Below are 7,255 nucleotides of genomic sequence, written 5' to 3' on the forward strand. Positions count from 1 at the left end.
ATTAACTGCAGGTAATAATAATTAAATTAAAGGCTATAACTGTTAATAACGTTAACAGTGATTTAGCCAAACGACATATTTAAGTTTATACTTATTGACGAAAAGACATGATAAAGTTCATAAATATGTAGGTTGTGTTTAGCAGAGAGATTAATGAAATAATTAAGTTCTCTTCTACTCTCAGAAAACTACATATTCTCTCTAAAATCATACAGTCTACTATTACCATATATATTTTCTATTTCTTATACTCAATTATGGGGCAATGTAACATCAAAACTTGGTGAAAGTTTCTTTGTGATTGTGCGCAAAGGGAACAATTGGAGTTGTATCTTGGAGTCTTTGGTGGATTGTAATTACCTGCACGTAAGGGAGACTTCAAAGACTTTAGGACAGCTTATTACACGCCTCTCCATCTAACAGGCCATAACTATCTTTCTGTGTTCTGATCTGTTTTATGTTCTGATACAATTATATTTGTTATTTAATTATTTTTAAATTTTAATTATTTTATTATAATTATTCTCCTATTTTAAAACATCTTTTTCGTTCCATAAATAGAAGTATTTTACAATCTGAAAAATAATATCCCTAAAAATCTAAAGCCTTTGAACTTCTATTGTTCAGTGCTTAGATATTTTTTCTATTGTTTCAATTTGGTAATTTGTTATTCACATACCATAATTAATTTTGATTCTATTGATTTAAGTTATATACTCTGTTTGCTTATGATTGTTGCTGTATATATATATATATATATATATATATATATATATATATATATATATATGACCTTTGCATATGCACACTGATAAAATCGTTACTTTTGTATGAAAGCAAATTGTTACTTTAGTAGAATCCTTACCTTATAGAATTGTTACTGATGGAATCCTTACTTTATAGAACCGTTACTTTATACAAAGAGATTGTCACTTTATAAATTGTTTCCAATTTAATTTTTTTTTTTTAGTGGGTAATTTTAAATTAGAAAGAGATTGTGTTTTGATTTATTTTTCTGAAAATCTCTCATTCTGAAGGTTAAACATTATTGTTTAAAAATAATAATAATAATTTGTTTAATTATTTTCTACCTTGTTTCAAATTTATTGTATGTCATGTTTAGAATACAAATAATTTATTATTGTATGCTTCACTGTTACTTGAATCGGAAGATATTATTTTTTTTAAAAAAAATAGAACTATGTAGTGACATCTTTCTTTTAGTTTCCAACAACTATATAGTGACATCTTTCTTTTAGTTTCCAACAGATTTATATATCTTGATTTGCCTTTTGTATTTTTTAGGAAACATGAATATGTCTAAATTGGAAGAGGCTAATACTGTTAAACCAGAAAAGTTTAGTGGTGTGAATTTTTGAAGGTGGCAAAAACAAATAAAATATTGGTTAATTGTCTTAGGACTTACATCTGCCTTAGAAGAATCTCAAGGTAACTTTGAGTTGTCCTCATGGTTAACTCCTGAACAAATTGAATTTCATTGCCACAATAGAATTTTAAGTGCACTATCGGATCACCTTTATGGTGTCTATCATACCACTAGTAGTGCCAAAGACCTTTGGAATGCCTTGGAAGCAGAATATGGAATTGAAGATGCTGGATAATAAATTCAAAAATACTAAGGGCAACGAGGATAAACATTACTATGTCTGTGGGAGGATTATCACAAAGCGAGAGATTGCTTTTACAAGAAAACTGAAGTGTACAAGCCCAGGCATAAGTCATTTCAAAATCAGAAAGGTTCTAAAGCTCAAGTTAATGTGTTAGTGGATCAAGAAAATTCAAATGAAATTGCACTAAAGTATAAACTCAATCCAACTATTATTTACACTTACCACAACAGAGATTGGTGGTTAGATTCTGATGCTAATGTACATGTATGTTTTGATCGTAATTGCTTTAAAACTTTTCAGAACTCAAGTGGAAGAAGTGTAACTCTAGGGAATGACTCAGTCGCACGTGTACTTGGAATTGGAGATATAAAGCTAAAAATGACTTTTGGAAAGAGTTTGATTCTCAAAGATGTGCGACATGTTCCTGAAGCGAGAAGAAATCTTATTAGTGGATCGTCCTTAGCGCAACAAGGATATAAAGTTGTAATGGAGTCTAATAGAATAGTGATTGCTAAGAATAATATTTTTATTGGAAAAGGTTATGTTACCAAGGGTTTGTTTAAGATGAATGTAATTTCTAAAGTTAATAAGAATTCTCTTCAAGTTTTTAGTGTTGAATCTTGTGATGTATGATATGGAGGATTAGGACATGTAAACTTGAAGAAAATTAAAAGATTAATGGATTTAAATTTAATTCCAAAGGCTGAGGTTGATTTGAAGCAAAAATGTGAAGTATATGTTCAAGTAAAGCAACCTAGAAAACATTTTAAGTCTACTAAAAGAAATACCTAACTTTTAGAATTAATTCACAGTGACGTATGTGATTCAAATAGACCTCCAACTAGAGGTGGGAAAAAGTACTTTGTGACATTCATAGATGATTGTTCAAAATATTCTTATGCATACCTAATTAAAACAAAGGATGAGGTGTTTGAAAGATTTAAAGTGTACAAAAATGAAGTGGAGAATCAACTAGAGAAGAAAATTAAAAGACTTAGGTCCGATAGAGGAGGAGAGTATTAATGGAATGTTCTTGGTACATTCTGTGAAGAAAGTGGAATTATACATAAAGTTACTGCCCCTTATTCACCTCAATCTAATGGTGTGGCAGAAAAGAAAAATCGGATTTTGTTGGACATGGTAAACGCTATGTTAACTAGTTCTGGTGTATCCGAGAACTTGTGGGAGGAAGCAATACTCATTGCATGTTTGATACTTAATAGGGTAACTATTGGAGATAATGAAAAGACCCCATATGAAATTTGGAAAGGAAGAACACCTAATATTAAATTCCTAAGAGTATGGGGGTTGTTTAGCAAAAGTGGCTATACCTAAACCTAAGATAAAAAAAATAGGACCTAAAATAGTAGATGCTATTTTCTTAGGTTATGCCCAAAATAATAGTGCTAATAGATTTTTAGTGTTTAACTCTGAAATTAGTGAAATATCAAATAATACAATAATTGAGTCTAGAGATGCTACATGTGATATCCCTCGATTCTAGAGTCACGGGTGATCAAGTTCGAGAACGGATCCAAGGGATACCAAACAATTAAGTATATAAACAAGCATTGAGTACAAAAGAAATAAGAATAAATAAATAATTAAGCTGAAAGAAAACTAAATAACAAATCCTTGAAATACTAATTAAATAATCCTCTAATGAAATTTCTAAAACCTCCAATATTATTACAACTCGGGAATCCATCCAGTGGACCCCTAATAATATCCCAACTGGAAATAAAATAACGGAACTAAAAGAAAATCCAAAATTAAAACATGAAGAATAGTCCTGCGTAGTCGGAAGAGTGAGTGACTGTCTCTTCTCGGCACGAACAAGCTCTAAGACTAGAACTGTTGAACACCTAAAAAATAATAGTAGGTCAGGCCCACAAACAAATTATATTCTATTACATTCCAAACAGAGACCCGATACGCAGATACGTTATAGACAACTCAATAATAGCTAAATAGTCCATATATATATAAATACACACTATAGGACGCTCACTGTACCATAGGTCTGTCTCAACTTGAATAGAGGACAACATGCAAATCGCACATAAAGTGGGCATGAGTACCTAGATTTACCAAGGCACCCAGATGCCTACTATATCCAGTTTGTGACGGCCCTGGTTTTTAGGTCAGTGCGTCCTATAATGAACTGAACATAGATCCGATAACGAATTCAGAATGCGAAAGCAAAAAAAATAGAAACCCAAGTCTCTAGAGATACAATACGTCTCTAAGAATCCAAAGTGACCTTCCAATAGGCCACGAAACTCAACGAGAACTAATGTAGAAGAAAAAGATAAAAAAATAGACCAAGTATGTCTCCAAGGGCAAAATAGTCTTTTTACACGAAATGAAAGTCTAGAGAGATGTACGTCATCCCTAAGACACGAAAGTAGCTTCCCGAGGAAACCCGAGACTCAAAGAATTTCAAGAAGGGAACAAAGTTTTCAAAAAAAAAAACCTACAAGAAGTGGACCAAGGGTAAAATGGACATTTTACCCAGGAATGGGTGCTACCATGCACACTATTGGAAAGACAATAAAAAATTAATCAAGATAGACTTAAGAATCGCATGATTCGGAGTCCGGACGAAGGAGAAACGACAAGACGAAGAAAACGAGCACTTAAGGCTAAAAGGGGTAAACTAGTAATTATCCATGAATATCTGGGTGCAACCGAGTACACCGTTAGATAGACGACGAAAAATTAGTCAAGTTCAAAAAAACGTTCACTCAATTTGGAGTCCGGATGACAAAGTTATGATCAAATGAAGAAAAAGGGTCAAAAGATGCAACTCAGGACCATCTAATCGATTAGATGGTCTATCTAATCGATTAGATGCCAAAACAGAATGCTAGAATTCCCACGGAAGACCATCTAATCTATTAGATGGCTCATCTAATCAATTAGATGAGGCTGACAGCAAGCAAAAATTTTCTTACCAGAAAATTGAATTTGAAATGAGGTTTTCGTGTCCGAGACAACGTTTTTTAGAAAAATACAAAGAAGAAACCTCCCCCCCTCTAAAATCATGTTTTATACATGACCATGTCAAGAGAAGTTTTTTATTTTTCAAATGAAATACCCAAAATACCTTTATACTCAGTTTATGCAAAAAAAAAAAAAAAAAAAAAATGCAAAATGAGTCCATAGGAGGCTAAAATCACCAAGAAAGAGGTTTTTCTTAAAAACGATCATGCACGCAAACATAACTCACCTATTAGGACATGCTACAATGGTTCATGGCTTAAAAATATCGCCGATGCAAAATTTGACCTCCCGATGGCCATAAAGGCAAAAATGAACGAGAAATGAGAAATTTGAAAACCAAAATTAACAAATGATTTCAAATTACCGTTTGGCCCTTGGCCACACTTTATACATGATTAATGAGACCCTATGAAAGAATGAAAATGGAATTCCCACACCCGATGCAAACATGGTGAAGCAATAACTTGGCGTTTTTCAATATTTTCACAATATTCCATGAAGTCAAAAATTACATAGGATGCAAAATACATGTCATTGGCCTTCGGCCTCATCTCATACAAGTCAAATACATTACATAGAATGTACTTATGTACACATTACATAAATGGAATCAAATATACACATTTTGACAAATAAGGCTATAAGTGGCATTTCAAGCCAACCTTTACAAAAATTAAAACCTTCAAGTCTACAATCATCCAAGTAATGATGAACATCACGAACCAAGTCTTCGTACTTGAACAAAACTACCAGTAACTTCGAGGTGAGTAAACAAGTTTATTCGTAGGGAATGAACATGCATAGACTCGATTTCTTCACAGATTTTTACATTAACTTGAAACGATTCAAAATGATCATGCCACCTAACGTCTATGTCAAAGTGAGACCTAGGGATCATCCTAAGCTACTCATGCAATTGAAACGAACAACGGCATACAAGTATACGTATTTAGGTATACAAAACGATGCTAAAACACGATATACAACATATAAACATACATTTCCAAGTATACTCAACCATATTAAGACAAGTCATGCAATGTCTAAGTATATTCACACAAGTATACATTTAATGTGGAATCTCGTATATCAAGTACACAACACAAGTATACTAAGCTAGTAAGATTACACATAAGACAAGTATACATGGCACAAGTATACTAAATGCAATCTAAACTCATGGAGCAAGTATACAAGTTCAAGTATACTAAATAGGATTCAAATACCCAAAGTAAATATCAATTCTCAAGTTACAAGTAATCCATAACTAACAACTTGAAATTAACTACGAAATCAAATAGTGGAAAGACTAAGACATGCGGTCGCTAGACCAAGCAAGTATTTTTAGGTAATTACGACCCACAAGGTACCACCTAGTACGCACTTATGACTTAGAAAACTCTTGTCTCCGTACTAGAGCCAAACCCTAGCCATCAAATAAATTATGTCCTCACAAGCTCTCCAAAATCAATAAGTTCAAAACCTATATAAACTCAAATGCAAGTTACCACATTCTATGCATAAGTAAGGTTGAATCCACACAAACCATGTCCTAGAATTCAAGTCTAAATAGCATATGACATGCCAAGTCTTCAATATGCAACTATATACAAAATAAGAATATTTTACAACAATTGAGCCACATTACCATCCTAAGCCACAAGTACTAAATAAGCTTCAATTTAGTAACAAGCTCTCAAGGTAAACAACTGTAATATTCTAGACAAGTTATATACCTACACAAGATATATTTAAATAAGCTTTGCAAATCAATGATATCCCATATCATGTTAAGTCCAATTACCAATTTAAGAGGCCACAAGTACCAATTCTACATCTAGTTAGTAACATGCTCACAAGGTAATTAATCGCACTACATTTTAAGGGATTTTCAACCTAACATGAAAAGTTTCTAAATTTCAAATCAATCTCAAATAACCTCAAATTAATATATGTTAAATAACATAGCATGCTCATTATATATATCAAATCAAAAGAGCAAAATGAGCAAAACATCATGATGTAGATTTTAATTAATTTAAATTAATTAAATCTCTAATTTTTCAAAAGTTGTTCAGTTTCACCCCCTGAGGTATGTCCTAACTTCAAGGAGACCACCCCACGTTTGTAAAATTTCAGTCAGACCCCCTGTCAGACATTGTCGGCTGGCAAAAAATAATAAGTGAATGAAATGACTAAATTGCCCTTTTGTCGTTTTCCTCTTTACACTTAACCAAACCAAAGTTTGTATAACTTTAACCCAATTTTGCTTTATCTTGTGAACCAAACACCTTATAATCACAGTGGCCAAACACTTCAATCCACTTTACTTCGTTAACCCAAACTTAGGTTTTGGAAATTTCATTTTGTCGACTAACCCTAGATAATGAGGTAGAGAGAAGAGATAATAGAGAGATATAACCCTAGGTTTGTATGTGAAGACATCGATTTTGGTTGATACGTACACCGAATACGCTTGATCAAACAATATATTTGCAGATATTTGAAGGTTCGAAGGGGAAACATTTGTTTGATTTGAAGCTGTTGAGAAAAAATCGCAATTTAGAGGTATGGATTTTGTCTTTCTAAAAATTGATTTTGGTTTTACTTGATAGGGG

This window comes from Cornus florida, unplaced genomic scaffold, assembly GCF_030987335.1.
Source record: "Cornus florida cultivar Cherokee Brave unplaced genomic scaffold, ASM3098733v1 CherokeeBrave_3.0.0_Hap2_Chr05, whole genome shotgun sequence".
NCBI classification, from domain to species: domain Eukaryota; kingdom Viridiplantae; phylum Streptophyta; class Magnoliopsida; order Cornales; family Cornaceae; genus Cornus; species Cornus florida.